This window comes from Felis catus, chromosome D1 (assembly GCF_018350175.1).
Source record: "Felis catus isolate Fca126 chromosome D1, F.catus_Fca126_mat1.0, whole genome shotgun sequence".
Lineage (NCBI taxonomy): Eukaryota > Metazoa > Chordata > Mammalia > Carnivora > Felidae > Felis > Felis catus.
This window is the reverse complement of record NC_058377.1, coordinates 2,221,729-2,241,717: the sequence shown is the minus strand read 5'-3', so window position 1 is coordinate 2,241,717 and position 19,989 is coordinate 2,221,729. Positions and strand designations below refer to the sequence as shown.

Here is a 19,989-nt window from a genome sequence, read left to right as displayed (position 1 = left end):
TTATTTCATTTTATTTTATTTCATTTTATTTCATTTTATTACTTTATTTTACAATTTTATTTTATTTTATTTATTTTATTTTACTAATTTATTTATTTTATTTTATTATTTTATTTTATCTTATTTCATTTTATTTTATTTTATTTTATTATTTTGTTTTATTTTATTTTATTTTATTTTATTTTATTTTATTTTATTTTATCTTATTTCATTTTATTTTATTTCATTTCATTTCATTTCCTTCCTTTCCTATCATTTTTTACTTCCTAATTCAGCTACCTTTTGGCATTTATTGTAATCATCATTCGGTGTGACAATTTGGATATGGTATTTGTTCATACTTCCTGCTGTGTGTGTCTCTTCCCTGCCGAGGTCATTAACTTTGTGAACACAGAAGCTGTGTCTTGCACTTTTTTTTTTTTTTGAAGCAACACCGATGTTGATGGTCTTCAGATGTTTACTTAGACCTGATTCATTTTATAGGAAAGGCAGGTGACTTTACAGGGAAGAGGCAGGAAGACACAGGCGTTCCTCACGTACTGCGCAGAATTACTGGTACATATGTGGGCTGGGAGTTGCTACGAAAGCCTAAAAGTCTTCTTCCCTCCTGGGATCCAGAAACGTCTGGTCGTCTGGGATCAACTAGTGAAAAGTGACCGTCAGGAACGTACTCTTACCAGGAGCAAAGGAACCTGGGAGCAAAGGGCGTCTGTGAGAAGAGAACAAAGGTGTTCCGTTCTGCCCCTTCACCAACCCATGGACGGAGTTGGACAGCAGGTAGGCCTTCTGTTTCCGCACCGTGTCTGCTCCTTGGGTCTGTCTCCCGTCCTTGTCCTTCTGAGGACTTCTATCTGAGGGGCTCAATTCTAAAACCCAAGGATGGTTTTACCATCAAAGCAGATAAAACACTACTTTATAGCGTTAATATGTAATGTAATATCCAAGTGAGGAGAGAGATGGTCTGTGTGCCAGAGACAGATGCTCTCTGTCTCCAGAGAATGCTGCTGGTCCCCTGCCCCCGAAGGACTCAGGCGTGAGAGCAGAGGTCACGTCCATGACTAACCACAGGACTAACCACGGACTGAGCACAGCCAGCTCTCTCTGCTTCATCTGTTCATGGTCTTTCTAGAACAGTGCTTCCCAAAGGGAAGTCTCTGATTACTTGCAGAGGAAGCATCAGATGCTTGTTCAAAATCTCTTCCAGGGCTGGACCTCAAACGGGGCCTACAGACTAACAAAGTTGAGGTGAATATCCTGAGAATTGTTGGCATTTTGTATCAACTATGAGGTGATCCTTGAATGCGCTCAAGTTTGAGAAGTGTTATTCTAGAAGTTAGATTTTACCCTGGTGCCCTCATACTCATTTTTCAGTGGTTTTCTGTTGTTTGGAAAACAAATTCTACTTGGTAAATACATCTTTCTTGGTGGCTCACATCCTGTCCAGCCTCCTTTCCCCTGCCTTGTGGACTTCACTGCTCAGCCACACGGAGAAATGGCCTCTTCCTAGAGCACACTCTCTTTGCCTCCACGGCTTTCTGGCTCCTTCTGAGAGGAATTTTTTTGCTCCCCTTGCTTTCTCACAGAACAAACTTCCACTGTTTCTTAATGACCAAATCTTACATATTACCCTCTCTGTGAGTTTTTATAACCACCCCATGCAAAATTAGTCGCTATTCTTTCCTGCGATGATGATGAATCTTATGTGTCCACTTGGCTAGGCTGCGATGCTCAGTTGTTTGGTCAAACACTAGGCTAGACGTTGCTGCGAAGGTATTTGTGAATGTGATTAATATTTATGATCGGTTGACTTGAAGGAAATCAGATTACCTTCTATAGTGTGGGTGGGCCTCTTCTCATCAGGTGAAAGTTTGAGAGCCAAAACGGAGGTTCCCCCAAGAAGGAATTCTTCAAGATTTTAACATAAAAATCCTGCCTGAGTGTCCCGCCTGCAGGCCCTCCCTGCAGATTTCAGACACAAGACAGTAGTAACAGCTCTCACCTGAATCTCTAGCCTGCTGGCCCGTTCTATGAATCTCAAACTTGCCCCACCTTCATGAACCATTTCCTTTCTCTCTCCTTCTCCCTCCTGCCTCCCTATGGGCTGTTTCTCTGGATAACCCTAAGACACCTGACTGACACACTGCCACTTTCATTTAGCTCAAAGTTAGGATGATGAGGAGCTCACGGGAGCGGGAGGCTTCCCAGTTAGTGGCGGCGTTTGCCTTATTCCCGGGGTGAAGGGCGGAAGGCGCTGCTGAAGGCCCCTGACCTGTTCCACAGGACAGAGACGGAAAATCTCTAGCTTGCCCGGTGTGTGTCTCCTCCGAACTCCATCCTCAAACACCTGTCCGTTCAAAGGGCAAGGCTGCCCTCTCTGCAAGCGCCAGCGGTCCCTCTGGACCTCCCCCGCTCTCGGGCGAAGCCTCTTGGCCCCTCGCCACTCGCGCCGAGCTCCCTTCACCTCCCTTGTCACAGACTTGCGCGAACAGTCCCTGTGTGTGATGTTTCAGGATGTCGAGCCGGGTCCCTCCGGAGCCCAGCTCAGGGACCCGCAGGGTCAGAGCTGTTCAGTCGTTGTCCGCTAGACTGCTCTCCCCCTGCGGACCCTGGCATTGTCCCCGAGTGGCCCCGCGCTCCCTCTCCTGGGGACAGGTCAGCCGAGCCAGGCTGCACAGTGGGGCCTTGTAGTGTTCCCCAGAAGAGTGTCTCTCGAACAAGGTGAACTTCATTTCAGAGTATTGTCGCTGCGCCCTCTCTCCCTCGTAAATACAGGCTGGCGGGTGGATCTTCCTTTTGATTGCAAAGTCACAGTGGTGAGTCGCCATTTAACCTTTTGCTGGTGACGTGGATCCCTTCAGAAGGAAAGGTCTGGACTTCCCAAGTGGCATTTTAATCAGAGGCGATGGTGACATGAATGTGAATCTCAAGCCTCTCTTGAACACCACCCCCCGCCCCCGCCCCACTGCTGTGTGCACGGGCTCCCTCCTCTCGGTGCTCTGAGCCTTTCGCTCACGGCACTGGGGCCTCTGTGCTGTTAGCTGCCCGTCTCCTTTAATCCTGACAACAAACCTGGGAGGTGGCGATTCATGCACAATTGTGCAGGCAGCTCAGAGAGGAGAAGGGATTATCGAAGGTTTCAGAGCTAGTTAACTCGAGGGCGCGGGTGTGTATGGATGTATATGGAGGGGCCACCGTCTGTGATGCCGAGCGGGCGCTCAGAGGTCTGCAAGCATTAGATCCTCTCATTCTTGCAAGAACCCCGTGACATGGGTACGATCGTTACTCCCATGCAGTATCGGAAGAACTTAACACAAAGAGGTGAGTACCTACACACAGTTGCACAACTGTGGGGGTGGACCGAGTTAGCCCCAGGTCCGTGTGGGTCCAGGGCCCCCCCACCCCCCACCGCTTCTGTGGCCTCTCCCACTCCACTGCTTACAGGAGCACGCACGTGTGCACGCGGGTGGGTGTTCACCCGTGTGCATCGTACTCTACTGTGTTTCACGCAGCAGGAAGAAAGCTCGTGCAGTTGGCCAGAGGCCCCTCCAGAAGCTGAACCATGCCTTGTGTCCTTCACGACCCCTTTCCTGAGGGCCCTGCATCACCCCAGCTTTCCATCAGCTCTGAGGATGGGGGCCAGGGAGAACACAGGTCACTGAGATCCGAAAATAATCTGTAAAATGTATTTGGTGCAAGGTCCTGTGTTAAGATACCCCGGCGTAACTACTGCGTCCCTTCCCGTCCTTCCCGGGATGGAGTCTCAGCCCAGCTGCCCGGTGACCAGGACTGGGACCAGCTCCCAGGAGGAACTCTGGGGGCAGGTGCTGAGGACAGGGGAGCCTGACGGTAGCCGCAGGAGGGGGTAAGGGAGGAGTCCCGCCTCCGATATGTGAGGTCCTCAAAGGCTGAGAGCGGGCAGGAGAGGAGCAAGGGAGGACAGGTGTGTGCGGAGACAGGACAGCACAGGACAGGTGCTTCGGCTACGCCCACCACCTGTTTGCTGGGTGTGTGATGGGCCGCAGAAGCGTGTAAAGGGCTTGAAACCATTCCGCCTTGGCTGATTTCTCGTCTACACACACCTGATGTATCTTCCAGGTGCCCAAAAGGGGGTACTGTGGGACCTTGGTCAGTTTGCAACTGTCTAGCATCCGATCCCCATTCCTATTATCGCCCAGGACCTCGTAGTAATCCCTCACTCCACTCGGTGTCGGCAAGGCCCCTCTCTCCAAAGGCAGCCCGAGTCCTCTGCTCTCTGCTTCCCCTGAGCCGGTGGCCGGAGACAGATGTGCTGGCCTGTGGCTGTGTGTCCCTCGTGGGTGGCCTGGGGTCTCCCGGCCGGTGAAGGTCATCTCCTTAGCAGCCGTGGGACGGTGTGTGCCTGCCCTTGATGTCGGCCGCAGGGTCTGCAGACCGTGTTCTCTGAGCCTCCGGGCTCCGCCTAGTTCTGGGGGTCCATGTTACTCTCCCAACACACTCCCTTCCTGGCTTACCCGTTGGAATCAAGAACTCTGAGGGTACAAATTGTGCAGGTCGCTGGGAATGGAGGAGCAGGGGAAGAAAACTCTCCGTATTTAGCCCTCACCGGTGCCCCAGCCGTAAAGGCTGCACCCCAGAACCCAGAGCCCCGCATTAGTGTGTATGCCCACTACAGCAACTCTTCCAGAAGCTTCTACCTCAGTAAGTGCGGTACTGAAATCGCTGTGTGGTTCCTTCCTATAGAAGTCACAGGGTTGGGGCACCTGGGTGGCTCAGTCGGTTAAGCATCCGACTTCGGCTCAGGTCATGATCTCACGGTTCATGAGTTCAAGCCCCGAGTCGGGCTCCTTGCTGACAGCTTAGAGCCTGGAGCCTGCCTAGGAGCCATGCCTAGCCCCTCCCTCTGCCCCTCCCCTGCTCATGTTCTGGCTCCCTCCCTCTCTCAAAAATAAATGAGCGTTTAAAAAAGAAAAGAAACGAAGAACAGCATTCAGCACCAGAGTCTGAGGTGCTGATTTCCGCTTCTAGAAAACCATATTGCTTACTGACTCAGAAATTGGAAAATTTTTATTTGTAGCTGTAAGTGAACACAGTTTAACAGGAAAGACTTGTCACGGGAGTCTTCCGCAAGCTCCTGGCAGTGATCACCTAGAAGCCATTCCTGGAATGTTTAATCGTTTAATCGGGGATTCGAATTGGGGCGACTTCACATCCAGAATCTGAGCCAGCAACCCCCCACCCCAGCCCCTGCCCAGCTCTCTGGGAGCAACATAATCAGGCAGTCAGTATTAGGAGAATCCCGCATGTTAAGTTGCTAACGCTCCCACAGGCCATCTGGGAACCAGGCAACTTGCAGCCATCTCTGCTGCAGATCAGAAGGGATTGGAGACACAACCTGACAACTGTGTGATGTGTGATATGGGAGGAAGGGGAAGAGAACTGAGACCACAACCACATGCTTACCCGGGACCGGGTCTCAGCATCACCCAAAGAGATGATGTATTAAAGAACATAAGTGAACGTGTTGGACTCTCTCCCTCCATCTCCCCCGGGAACTTCCCCTCTTGGAAAACCTCAGCAGCGGTTGTAGGTGGTATGTGTGGCCAGACTCAGGCCGCAGAGGAGAGGAGAAGGGGAGCAAGGAACCCAGGGAGGGTGGGAGTGGTCAGGTTCAAGCAGGAGACGGGGCTCAAAGACTAGGATCTGTGCCAGGATCCCCGGCCCGAAATTCTGCCCCCATCACCTGCTTCTGCGACAATGGAACACGTCCTTCTGCAGAGAGCACGGGTAGGCGTTTCAGGAGGGAGGGCTTCTCTTTCTGACACTGGAGTGGTCCTGACTCCTGGTGGCAGCCGTATGTGTGAGGAAACTCCATTGGCACTCTTCTCCGGCCAGTGTTCTGGAGCCCCAGCCCCTTGTGGGCTTGTAGCCCCGGCCCTGACCCTGGCCGGGTGGTCACCTCTCTGTGGACCGCTCCGTGTGGCCCTCCCACCCTTGACTCCCCTCAGGTACCCATAGCCACATCATGCAGCCACACCTCGGAGGGCTGTCTCCCACTTTCCCGGTCCTGGAACAGCCCAGGGAACTTCTTTTCCATTCGGAGGACTGACGTGCCTCCAACAAGGTCTAAACACCAACTTTACGCTGGGTCCTCCTCTCTAAGTGTGTTCCTTCTTTAGGTATCGTCTCTTGGCCTCTGGGAATTCTTTAGAGTCTCTCCCCTGTTAATAAGGTTTGATATTGAACTTCCCCTGTGTGTTTCTGTCTCCAAACGGGAACCTGACTGATACGGGATTGGGAGAGGCCGCAGCCCCTCAAAGATGAGATCCAGAGATCGGTTTGGTCCTGCCCATGGACCACAGAGCCCTGTTAAGCCCCCTGATAGTGGGGACAGGGATACCGGTAACCCGTGGCAAACGGCGGCATTAGAATTAAGCAAACTGTAACCTGTATTTGATTCTGAGGAGGTGCCAGTTGAAGTAAGTGCTTTGGACACCAAGTGGTTGCTGCACTTGACTTTATGGCTCAAATGACAACTATGAGCCCCGCGATCTGGGAGTGATTTCTTTCAGTGCACTTGAGCATTTCTGAAAAGAAAATGACACAGTCACTTCCTGTAGCTTTCAGCTTCATTGGCTGTCTGAGAGCTTCCACGATGGCCTCGGAAAGATCTCCGTTTTCTTATGGAAGCAGGGCTAAGATTGCTGGAAATAAAAATGGAACATTTAATTGTGTGGGTTGCTGAATTACAGTGATTCTGAAGTTCACAGTCTCATCAAGCGTCTCGTGTGCATTTTCGGACATTGGCTAGAAAAGAATGGAATCATGAAACTTTGGGAACAACTGGTTGGACCCAAATAAAGCTGCCAAGTGAATTGCTGTGTCATTCGGAGCCTCCCTGAGCCAGAAGAATTAGCTTTCCCTCTATTGCCTGAGGAGGATATCCTGCCTTTGCTTGGAAGCCTTGTGACCACTCACCTGGGGCAAGCCTTGGGAGTAGATTCTCCTGTCCCTCAACACACCAAGATCTTCTGCTGCTGCTAGGCCCAGGATCAAATCTCACCATGTTCTTTTTTTTTTTTATGTTTGTTTATTTTTGAGAGAGAGACAGAGTGCGAGTGGGGGAGGGGCAGAGAGAAGGAGACACAGAATGGGAAGCAGGGTCTAGGCTCCACAGCCTGACACGGGGCTCAAACCCCCAAACCGTGAGATCATGACCTCAGCCAGAAGTCAGACACTCAACCGACTGAGCCACCCAGATGCCCCCAAATCTCACCATGTTCTAGGGGACCAGAACACACTATAACCCAGGAGAAGGTAGCTTGCGTACTCAAAGAATTGCAAGAATCTTACACATGGATAGAAAGCCTGGAAAAGACAGGCAGGAGGGAATTCTAAGGGTGTTAGACCAGGTGCAGCCCTCAGCTACAAAGATAAAACAGAAATAGTTACCATAAAGGGTGGCATAAAGGGTCCCAGTCACCAAAATGCTTTAACCACAAGGATATCCCCCAGGAGGCTGATTGATCGTAGTGTCTGTAGGAATTACATAGATTTGTAACCTACCAGTAACTTCCTTGACTGAGTTAATAAACTCTAGATCTGGAGCCACAACCCTGACTTGAATCACCACAGTGAAGAATCGTGGCCTCTCAGTGAGTTTCCAGACCTCAGTCGGTTCACAGACCCAGAGCTCTTCGACTGAAGGAGAAGCCAAGTAACCTGAGGAAGGACCCTGTACCATTGTTGCAAACACCCAGTGTAACAAGAGTCCCGTAGTCCTTTATGAGAGCTCACTGGGGCATAATGCGATGATCCTTATGGGATTATTAGGTCGTAGTTCCGAGCTGATGCCACGATGACTCAACAGTCAAAGTGGGGCTTACAGCAGTGAAATAATAGAGACTTAGTTCAAATCCGACTCACAGGGGGCTTCATTTGCCCCCAAAGTAACTCTCTGACCATGGGGTGCTGTCTTGATGGCCGGAATGTCCAAGTGAAAGTCCATGGAATGTCCTCTCCTGATCAGGATTGTGAACTAGAAGCAATACCTCCTCTCTGGAAAAACTGCAGTGATTGATATTGCCGCCAAAGATTTGAAAACATAGGGGGTGATGGCATCTGTCACGTTCCCATCTGACTCACCCTGCGATCACGTCGGATAGATCTTGGAGGATGACGGGGGCTGCTGCAAACTTAACTCAGATAGTGACGGCAGGTGCTTCTGTTTCCAGTGTATCATCTTCACTGGAACAAATCCACGGGAACTCTGACACTTGGTACGAGGCTAGGGACCCCGCCAAGCCTTTATTTCCGCACCAATTTGGAAGGAACACAAGATGATCTCTGCTTTCACTTGGCGGGGCAAACAGTATGCCTTCACAATCCTGCATCAGGGCTCAACCAGTTCTTCTCTGAGTATGAATTCCCAGAATCAACGAATGAGGATGGTTCTTCTCACGATGATGCTTAATCTCTGCTTATCGTCTGAGAAGCTTTGGGCTGTGTGTGTTTGGATGTCTTAGTCCCTAAAGGGGACATATACTTCCATCAGAGGACACAATGGTGCTCCCCCTAAATTGGAAGATGAGACTTCTACCTGACCGTTTTGGGCTCCTGATGCCCCTTGAGCAGACAGGTGGGGGAGTTACCATGTTTGTTGGAGTAGTTGATCTTGAACGCCAAGAGGAAACTGAGTCACTGCTGCACAAGGGAGATTTTATCTACAATCCACTGGACTCTCTGGAGTGCCTCTTAGTACCTCCATATCCAGTAGGAAAAGTTAATGAAAAGTATGGCAACCAAAAAGAGACACATCGATTGATGACCTAGACCCTTTGAGAATTGTTTGAGTCATTCTACCTGGAAAATAACCCAAATCAGCTGAGATCCTGGCTGAATAGGGGGAAATACAGAAATCATATTGAAAAATGCAATAATTAAGTACCCACTAGAGTCTTATAGTCAATTACAGGAATAAGAACTAGAATAGCTTTGCATATTTTTCTTTCCTCGTTATATGTATTCACTTGCATAGATTGTTTTCTTCTTGTTCCTTTGCCCAGTTTTGATTTTATATACAAGTTGTTCTGGGTTAATTGTAAACCGTGCTCATTAGCTCACAGAATATGCAGTGGGAATGTGATGGAGTTTGGGAGTCATTAATACAGCCAGACGTGGCTTGTAAAGGCAACTCGTACAGATAACCTGTAAAGATGACCGTGTCTTCCTAGGGCGGAAATACAGCGTTGTTGAAACGTTGCGTGAAATGTGTATAGCGTGTGTGCATGTGGAACCTGAGTCACTGAAGAGCGGGCTGTGACACCAATCTGTTGTTCTTCATCTCCAGGTGTGTCCCGTATTGCCCACTCTGTGATCATTGGGCTGGACTCCAAGCGTTTCACCTCTGGGGCAAGCGTGTGAGGAGGGGGTGATGGGATACAGCAGGACGGAGATGCTCTTTTTCTTGGCTCCGGGAGGCTCCTTGTTGTCTTTCTTGCTCCCGCCACGTGGCCTCCAGCCATGCATGTGGCAAAAGTAGGGCGGGGCTCCAGTCTCGCTGCTCACCCAGGGCAAGCAGGTCCTTGAAAGCTCACATCCATTGCCCTGGGCCCAGTAACCACCTCAGCATGCCCCACCTCCCGACACACACTACACAGCTCAGTCCTCACACCGTCCTGCTGGAATGTGGGCCTCCCGTTCTCTGACTCACACAGTTGCATCTTGCCTACCTGAAGGGAGTGTCTCCTGACCCCCGTGAGGAGTCTGTCCTGCTAGTGACTTTTCCAGCCCTCCATAGTAAATCCACCCTAACACATGCCCTTCCCTGAACCTTGTGTTCACTATTCTATTGTCAGCCATTTCTACTTCATTCAGTGCATGCTGGTACTTTTGCCAAGCTTCCACGAGCCATTCTAGGAGTGCGTTAGCACATCTCATAGGGTCCTTGCTAGGGTGTTACATCCTACAGTGCTCCACATCTCAAAACTCTCCCGTGGTCAGCCTAAAAATAGCCAGAGATGTTTTTTCCAGTTCCTACCAGAACACATTAGCCAAATTCCACAACTCCTTCAGTGGATAGTTTCTCTCTTCCCACCACAGGCCCAGCACATGGCCCATTTCATATCCTTGTTCTTACTCTGGTTTCCAGGAGGACATAAGGGGACCTTATCTTATAAGGCGCCTGCCTCCCTTGAGGCTTCTGTATTATCTTCACGTGAAGAGTGGGTCTCTTCCTTAGGCCCAGAACACTCAGAGGAATCTGGGATGTCAAGGTTTTCCCAAATGCATCTACCCAGCTATCCCTGTTCCAACTTTCAGGGTCTCACTTCCTTCACTATTAGAGCCCTAATTTTGGCACCGGAAGCCTGCTACGGTAGAGAATTCAGTTTTCTCTTACGTGTTTCTCTTAAGTACTTTCATGACTAAGTCTTCAACCTGGTCTTGAGTCTGAACCTCTTGCCACAGGAGATACCATAAATGTTGCAAAGAGTCCTTTCTTGCCTTCCCATGCCATCTTGACTCGGTGACTCATCAACCTGTGGAGTAAACCACAGGTCCTCAGCATTAACCACCCGCTCCATGGTTCTTATGGCTATCAAGCCCCAAGCACCAGAAATGTCACTTAGGCCGTTGCATCCTTTGTGACCCAACTCTCATCCCAGGTCACTGCCAGTGAGAGTCTGAACACGTGCACTACGACAGCATTCCAGGGGCTCTTTGTCGTCTCCCTGCCGCTTGCAATGGGGTCCGCCTTGCCAGTCAGCCAGCATCGGATCTATTTCCAAAATCCCGTTACGGTTCACGTCCTAGAACCTTGCCTGATAGTCACGCTGAATTCCATGAGAGCAGATGCCGAGACATCGCTGAGAGATGGCCGCTTGGGTGGGGAGGGGCCGGAAGTCTCTCAGAAGACACAGCTTTAAGGAAGTGAGGGAAAGAGAAGCGAGCAGAAGGAGACGCCAGTTTGCAGCTGAGGCCTCAGCTGATTCTGTCGAGCATTTTGGAGCTGGGAGGACTTTCACAGTGTCCCAAATGGGGTCCTACAGGGGCCGGGGCTGGGTCTCCCTGCTTCGGCATATTGTTGCTTGTGGGACGCCTTCCTGGAGGTGGTGTAGCTTTGGGTGAGGCCGATCCTGATGGCTGAGGGCAATTCCAGTGAGAGCCGCACCCTCGAGGCATCACCCTGAGAGACCCGCAGGTCAGGGACTGGGGGCCTCATAGTTACAGAAGGGATATGGGGATGTGCTAAGTCATGTCCTGCCAGAAAGGCTGCCATCTTGGATCAGAATTTGTTCTACAGCCAGCAGGCAGGCTCGGTGTCCTCCGTGCCCACAGATGGGCTCAGGCGAATAGAGGACTTGGCATCTATTCCAAAATCGAAGCTTGTGCAGGTACTGACTTCGTTTGATGAAATTATAATTTCTGTACGCACAGATTTTGTACTCCTTTTTGTTCCTGCGGTTTTAGAGGCAAGACTTGTGGAAAGAAGGAAGACAGGAAAGAAGGTGGTTGGTTTGTGGAATGCTGTGGCATGAGGCCCTGTCCTTGGCACCTCTGCCCTTGCGTAGATACAACCAAAGGTGGGGACGAGCTCCAGACCCGCAGTGTGAATTCCTGCCTTCTTGTTGCAGGGCCATGAGTAATCCACCATGACGGGAGAAGAAAATGGAATGTAACTCTGGGCCTGTGTGACACTCAACGTTGAGTCGAGTTAGTTCATCCTGATTAACATGGGTTGCCTCAGAAGCCAATACATCAGTCATCGCCTCTGGCCGCAACTGTGCTCACGACGAGAGAAGTCCCAGGACCACTTCTGAAGGGGTTGTTTAAATCCCTGGAATGGAAAAATAGCTTGTGACCTTGCGATCCTACAGAATTTCCACCCTCTCCACCCACAGCTGGGGGCTGCGGTGGGAGCCCTGCACGTGCTCTTCTGGATGACGGTCCTGCTGTCCCTCAGGACCCGGGCGGCAGTGAGCAGGCTGCTCTCTGGTGTGCATGGCTTCTGAAAGGGCAGGACCACAGCCTGCACTTGAGACGCCCATCGTAGCCTCAAACTTCAGGGGATCGCCAAAAGCCTCCGTAAGAAGGACGGGTATTTTCAAAACTCCGAACAAAGGCCAAAAATTTATGATGGACAAAATGCCTACCTTCTAAATGAAGCCAGGATTGATTTCTTGATTTTAACTTTTGCCTGAAGCCCTGCCATAGCTCCTCATTGTCCTGCCAAGGGGGACCAATCTCCTTTCCAGGGATTACGTGACGCAGACTTCCTGTCTGAAGTTTGTGGTCTCCAGAAGCGTGCGGTGCTTCACCGTCCGTACTGTGCATCAGAGTCACCTGGAAGGCTTGGGGGAGCACAGATTGCTCAACCCCAAGTCTAGAATTGCTGATTTAGCAGGTCTGGGTGACAGGGCTCCTGCTGATGTAGGGACCACATGTAAGAACTATCATGGTGACAGCTCTCTGGATAATAAGCCAATAGTACCCATAACAGGAGCTCATTTAAAGGAAAATGCTTTTGGTCACTGAGTGAGTAAATGAAATGTCCTAGAGCCAAGGTCAGCCGGCAAGTATACTGAGGGGCATATTGAAGAGGAATCTCTTATCCTTTGTCTTTTTAAGGGGCGCTTTATCGCTCACGTTGGGTGGGCTCAGCTCTCTGTTGCTCGTGACAAGGTGACATATTTGAGGCAGATGTTGGGGTCACTGGGGCTCTGATGTCCATTTCCATGCTCCAGGGGCAGGGCACAAGCACAAAAGAGGTTCAATTTCAGTTTGGTTCCAGAGGCCTCTGTTCTGTCCTCCACCCATCACCCATTCTTAGCATCCTTGACTGGAATGCCACCCAGTCTGTTCCTATAGTGATGCCACTGGGACCCGGCCTCCTCAGCCCCTCTCAGAGATGGGTGGGAGTGAAGGTAAGAGGCCTTTTGGCCCATGAAGCCCTGTGTGAACAAACCCCTCCCCCTCCACCCCCACCCCCCCACCCCTCAACCTACTGCTTAACTCTACTCAGTTTCCATTTCCTTCCTCTGGCTAAGGACACCTGGACTTTCCTCTGGGGAACCCCTCTAAGGCCAGCTCTAGGTAGGGGCCTGACCACTCCAGAGCAACAGTGACTGCTTCAGGGATGGTCACATGACTTCTCTGGGCCAATAAGAGCCTGTCTTGGGATTTTCGAGTCAAGCAAAAGGATGTTTTGACAGCTAGCCATGGGTTAGGGGCTAAATTTCCCAACTCATTTCCCGAGTCATTGCTCCCAATGGAAAACCCATTGTGCAGGCTTTATTGAGAGCCGTCCCCAAGGTGCATCAGTCAGGGGACCCAGCAAGGGGTTATTTACAGTTGTGTACACTTTAAATAATGGTCTGCTTTTGATTTAGTCTGACAGTCCATGATTCTGTGACACAGCACAACCTCAAAATGATCAATGAAATTAGGTAGAAAGGTCGAGGCATGAATTCGGGAAGGTGAGAAGATATTAGCCTTACTGCTGTTTCAAAATTTCTGTTCTTTCTCCTTAGATGGCTAGCTGCAAGTCAGTTAGGCAGTGGACTTCTGTTGTTAGGTTTTCTATTATAGCACTGCAGAGAATGGATGTAACTCTGTGACAGTCATCCTGGAAAGGAGGCAGATATCCATTTGCTATCAGCAAGCAAATTCAGAAGAAGGCAGGAAAAATAGACAAAAATACTCAGTTCTTTCCCCCCCACGCTTACCTCTTTTTTCCACCCCCACCCCCATTTGGAGGAAGGCACAACTTTTCTGAATCCTGAGGCTTTCTGTGGACCCCAAGAATTCCAGAAAGAAAGAATAGGGAGTTGGAAGAAGCACTGGAGAAGCGTCCGGGGAGTCGTCTGGTGCTATAGTTGTTCATGCACAGGCTGCAGGTGTTAGTGAAGATGTGAATTTGACATAATGCGAAGTTGCAGTCAAGGAATGGAGCCAGTAAATGAAAAATGGTGGAGATCCAGGAAGTACTGTCTTCTCCATGTCACAGCTCTGTTCCCTGCTGTACATCTGCCTTGTGTTTCTACTTCTGCAGATTGGTAGATAAACGTACCTTCACTTCCAATGTGATCAGCTGCATCCAAGGAAACAGTCCAGGCTGATGCTATAGTAGCTTCATTCCCATTTTTGCTCTGGAGGAGGGTCGTCTGATTGGCCCAGATTCCTGCCGGTGTCCAACCTGAGCCATCATTTGGGTGTCTTCACCTCACGACTTCAGTGGATAAAACGTATAGACAGATGGGCAATTCTTGGTCCTTAGGCTTGGAAGATCCTCCAAAATCATCCCCCACACTGGATGAGCACCTGGCAAAAATTTTTGTGACAATCAGGCATCAGATGTGATTTTCAAGCAAATGACCTTGCAAGTCTCCTCTGATGCCACTCTAACAACATGGCGGACAAGGAAAATTGAAGGGAGCGCAAGAGGAGAGGACAGCACTAGGGTTGTGCCTACCTTAGTGACATGTTGAAGATTAATTCCATGTTTTAGTAAGAGCTTGAAAGATGAAAGGGGCTGGAAACGGTTTTGCATCTTTCCTACCAATTCCTGGGAATGTAGGCTGAGAGAGGAATTTGTTTCAGGGCTGTGATTTGTAACAACATTCACTTTAAAACTGCCTTCGCTGTGTGTTACAGGGTATCTTTCACCTCAGAGGAAACTCATATAAGGCCAAGAAATTGGATCTCTGAAGGGAGAGGTAACGAGGTTTTAGGATTACCAAGTGGCCCCGGGTTAAGCTCACCGTACTCACTCGATATGTAACCAATCCTTCACAGATGGGGTGTCGGGGCTGGAACGGTCCCTGGAAGCGATCTGGTCTCCCTCATTTTACAGTTGAGGAACTGAGAGCCTGGAACTCAGTGCTGTCATAAGGGTCTTATTGTGCTCATTTGGATCATAGAAAGCACAGGAAATCTCTCTACATGGTGTGATTTGGGGGATTCTGGGAAGCCCATTCTCAGCGACTTGAAAATATCTTAGGTACTAGGCTGTTACCCATGCTAGGAAAGTTAAGTAATTCTTAACTTTCCATTAGGCACTACTTGCTACTGCACATCCTCTTGTAACATGGAAGTATTTGGAAGACAGACACGAGATGGATTTAGCAACCATGGAGGCGTTTATTGAAACAATGAAGGAGATGGACTCGGAAGTCACACAAATGGGAGACTGAGTCTCCACTCTCCCACTCACACACTGTGGGGCTTCTTACAAATTATTTCCACCTGGGAGTGTCAGTTTTATCATCTGTAAAGTGGGAAAACAGAGTATCTGTCTCATAGGATGGATAGGATTACATGAAATATGGTGCAAACCCTGACCTGAATCAGCACTGAGTAAATAACGTGCGAATGGTGAGCACCGAATAAATAGAAGGCACTGTCCTCATCATCACCACTGGGGTCCTCATCATTTCTGGACATGTGTCTACTTGAAACAGTGTCTTCCCAGGGAAGGATGGGTCTTCCTGGAGCAAGACATAAGAGGAACAGGACATAAGAAGGAAAGCAGGAGCAGACAAGATCTGGGGCGTCAAAGGCAAACCTCATACTTCATAGTTAGGCGGATGATCAGTTCCGGCTTATGTATTGGCCAAACCAAGATGCTTATGGATTCATGGCTCAAGAATTAAAATGTACATCCCTGAGTTCAAGAAATCCTCAGTGATGGTTACACTGATATCAAAGTCACCACCAGTCACATTCCAAGCCCTTGATTCTTAAGAGGTCTTTCAAAAAGAAAACAATACATGACCAATGGAAGCAAAAGTGGCTGTATGTTCTTTTCACTGTTTTGACCTCGTTTTTCATTTTGAGCGTAGAAAGTTTTGAGAGGCTCTTGGATTCACTTTTAGCCAAGGATACGAGGACTTATGAAATGGCCCTGTGTCAACTGCGTCTGACTTTGGGAGCTACAGATAATTCCTGAGGCCGGTCTGAGGTCAGTTCCTCAACGTGTCATGGAACCCAACTGACCAATGCTGGTGTTGACGTTAACGCACCTTATTTATTTAGTATTTGCTGACTCGTGTAGTCAACAAACTTTTATGATCTACACAACCCTAAACGTGGCTTCAATCAGTTTTGCAGTGTGTTCTGGGCTTTCCCGCTGGAGCACGAGGTCTGCAATTGTAAGCCCCCCATGAGGCAAACCGCTACATCCTTCTCTGCTGCATTTTCTTCCTGTAGGTCCAACTACTTCCAGAATTTCCAAAAAGGTAATTGTGCACAGAGGGCATTCAAAAATGATGGAGCTTGTTTTATTTCTAGCTCCCTCGTGGTTCTTACCACCCTCTGTGTTTCCCAAACCCAGGGAGCTCCTGTATTTCTCAACATCGATGTGACTCCTTTTGCTCCTTTAGCAGAGTCTATAAGTGGAGGTGGACTGAATGACCTCACCTAGGGCCCTTGCCTCAAGCTTATACCCTGATCTTGGTACTCTAGACTTGGCTATCTCTTAGTGAGAAAAGAAAAGGCAAAGGAATGGAGAAAGAGAAGATTATTTATTTATATTCTCTGTGAGAGCCAGTAAAAGCGTTCTAAGATATGTTCTCCACGTCTTCTCTCCTAGATCCTGTGCTGGTCCTTGTAGGCACTTGTAGGCATTCCAGGTGTCCACTGTAGGCAGAGTCATATCTTTCCATCTTGGTCAAATGTGAACAAAACATAGTTGAGAACATAAGGCAATCCACAAGAGAGCCCAGTAAGCATTGCTCAGTTGTGATAGTAAAATCCTTGTTTTTCCTGCTAGAAGACCGCTCCCAAGGTACAGGGTCCGCTATTGTTCCTGGAAGGCCATTCAGTTATTGACTCATACAGAGGCCTTTTTCTTACATGGGAGAGGTGACGAGGTTGACAGAGTGTACAGAGAAAGAATTGAGTTTACCCTCAGATTGCATCCTTGACCTATTTAAGAGCATCAGGTGAGAAGGAGAGACAGTGGGTTGACAGTGAGTTGTGACCAGGTGATGAGGGCTTTGTGAAGCTTGCTCAGGAGGCTGGACTCCATCCTACATGCCATGAATGGAAGCCCATGGGCAGTGTCTATGGACAGGAGTGACATGTTCGAGAAGGATGATCTTGCCAAGAGAAGTTTACTTTGGTGAATTACATCAATGAAAATGACCCCTTTAATTTAGGCTGTAGAAGCCACAATACTCCAATTGGCAGGTACTCCGAGATTCAGTAGCTGAGTTGCTGGGTCCTCCAGTAGAGACGACCTTACCTATCCATCATGCCACCAAGGAACCTGAAGTTGTACATCAGGAGAATCCGTGGCAAAGTGGAAAATGTACTAGGCCTGGGGGAATGTGAATTTAAGCCCTAGCTCTACTATTTATTCCCTTCATGACTGGAATCAAGTCCCTTAAAATTCCTGGGTCTCAGGTTTCTCACCTGCTAAGGGAAGATAAAACCTGCCCTATAACACTTAGCTGTTGTGTGAATAAACGAGATAATCAAGTGAAAATGCTCGATCATTGGAGTACGGATGAAAGCCTGTGTGTGTCAGCTCCGACTTCTGGCTTGTTACTTTATCAGTGAAATCAAATAGCCTTTCATTCAGTCTTCTGTGGATTCTTTGGACTACAAAGGTTTGTTGTCGAGAGCTAAAGACTGATTACCTTCTGTGCGAGGTTTATGAGACTTTCACAAAGCAGTCCCAGCAAGAGAAGTCACTAGCTCAGTAATCACTGTAGACTCTTGATTCCTCTAAGGTGCACATTTTCCCACTATTCCCCTTCCCCATTCCATCTCCCTTCCAATCCTCTAGTAATGACTTCCAACCGTGTGGCTCGAATAGGACCTGTCGTATGTCTTGAACAGGTGGGCAGGTGCAACACGAAGGGGGTGTCTGAAGCATTCCCTTCAACATGTCAAATGTGAACCAGGAGGAGGAGAACCTTCTGGGTGGCATTGGCTGGTGCTGAGAGCATTGTGAGGGTAAGGGTCACAGTGCATGACAAGTGGCCAACATGCAGAGAGAGGCAGATGTGGTTTCAGGATGAAACTCCCACTGGTCACCACTCTTAAGGAAAGCCACATTCATCCTTTCTTTCCTATGATCTGCCTCACAAACCTGTCACTCTTTTAGTCTTGGTCTCAGTAGCATTAAATTTCGTCATTTGCGAATAAAAATATTCCTTTCCTCTATCTACCTTGAATTGCAATCAGAGGTTTTGTTGTTTATAATACATTTGAGTGAGCTCTTTCTGGCTGTTTCTGAGCAAGTATGATAATTTTAAAATACAGCCCCATAGAGTCTGACATTGTTTTTACCAAAAAGGGGGTTTATGTGCTTTTCTTTGGAGTCTTGGCGGGCTTCTCAGTGTTCCATCCAGTCGAGTACAGCAGAGTGATGCTATGTGATTCCTGAAGCTGGTCACAAAGGGTTACATAGCTCGGACTCGGTCCTGTGGAGCGCTCATTATGGGGGAAGCCAGAAACCATGTAAGAAGTCCACTTGTCCTGAGGCCACCACTCTGGCTGGAGAGGCTACGTGTCTGGTCAACAGCTCCCAGCTGATGGGCGGTCCTGTGAGTGAGCCAGCCTGGAGTCCCAGTCCAGCCTAGCCTTTCAAGGACTGAAGCCCCACTGACATCTGACTTCTACCCCCAAGAGGCAATGAGAACTGCCGAGCCGGGCTTCTTCCAAATTTCTGACAAATGTATCTTGAGAAAGAGAGAAAGAATGTTGTTTTAAACTCCTACATTTTGGGACACATTCTTAGGCAACAATAGTAATTGAGCAACAAGTCACTTAAGAACTAGGAGGCTCTGGGAGATTATCTGTAAAACCCAGGTACCACCTCCTTCACAGGGTTGGTGGGAGAAATTAAGGACGTGGTGTCAGAACAGTGCCTCACAACGTGTCTGTACATCAACAGCTCTCATTAAAGGCTCCTTCTCTCTGCCATCCTTCCATTAAGTGATAGGATCTTGGTAAGAAAGATTCCATAGACTCTAGATATTTTGCTGATGCTATTTTTTTCTTTTGGACCCACTATCCCAGAGATAGTGGATTCCCAGAGAATTCCCAGTCAATCATTAGTCTGAGGCATACTTAGAACTTTCTTTGGGTTCATTTATTCAGGATCCTTCTTTGGTGTCCACAAGTTCTTAGTAACTGTCATGTTCGTGTTAATTTTCTGTCCCTTTTAACTCTTTAATGAGTTAACAGCAGGGACACTATTTGGTAGAATATTCTTTTAGCTCCGTAAGTAGATCAACAAGTCATAAATTCTTGTTGAAGTTCAAGACCAGATGTTTGAATGTTCAATGGTAGGAGAAAAATCATATGCCTCATTAGAATGAAGAATACCAGTTGTTTTCCTCATATACAGTGACTTCTTATTCTACTAGTTGACAGATTACTATTATTTTGTTGTTTAAATGATGGCAGAAAAAGCTATCACAATTTCTCTTTGCTTTCAAGTTAAACAAATGTTCAAGATTTCTGGTGAGAAAACCACAGTAGTCATGAAAACTGACAGTAATCCCAGCAACAATATCTCCTTCTCAAGTAAAAAATCCCAGATACTAGAAAAGAGAAAGGAAAAAATTATATAGGCATAGAGTAAGGTAACAAATGGTGCATCTCCTGTCTCCCTCTGAGTCTTGGACATTTGGAAAAGTTTGAGCGATTTCATGATGGGGCGAGGGTTTTAGGACTCTATTTGTTGAATTTATTTTTCACGGTTCAGTGACGAAAGTAAGTTCCACAAATAGATTTCAAGTGGATCAGGCATTTTCAGTTTGGAAAGCTAATCTCCTGAGCGGCGAGCTCTGTGCAGGCCTGGAAAGGCTCAGAGCAACAGTGACGTGAGACAGCCAAGCATCCGAGTTCTGGGCCGTTCTGGTCCTCGTCCCGCCACATGGGGTTTGGGGGGTGGGGGGCAGAGAGGACCAGAGTGATTTTTTGTTGTTGTTCTGTTGTAGCCCTTCTTTCTGTTACTGCTGCCAAACTCTGTGCTGGAAGCACACGGGCTTTTTGGTGTTG

General features: G+C 48.5%; 2 long non-coding RNA genes across 3 annotated transcripts; one reads left to right on the top strand and one right to left on the bottom strand.

The window, feature by feature from the left end:
- The first annotated feature begins 212 nt into the window (after positions 1-212).
- Positions 213-18,146, top strand: LOC123380312. The gene is made up of 2 exons (XR_006585866.1): positions 213-777; positions 11,610-18,146. It is a non-coding gene; the product is annotated as an uncharacterized LOC123380312 (long non-coding RNA).
- Positions 5,025-8,880, bottom strand: LOC111556550. Of its 2 annotated transcripts, none has more exons than XR_002736030.2 (3): positions 7,543-8,880; positions 5,720-6,680; positions 5,025-5,137 (listed from the first exon to the last, which is right to left on the bottom strand). It is a non-coding gene; the product is annotated as an uncharacterized LOC111556550 (long non-coding RNA). The 2 variants fall into 2 exon arrangements; XR_006585865.1 differs by having other exon boundaries at positions 5,031-6,197; positions 6,424-6,680; positions 7,543-8,877.
- Positions 18,147-19,989: the final 1,843 nt, after the last annotated feature.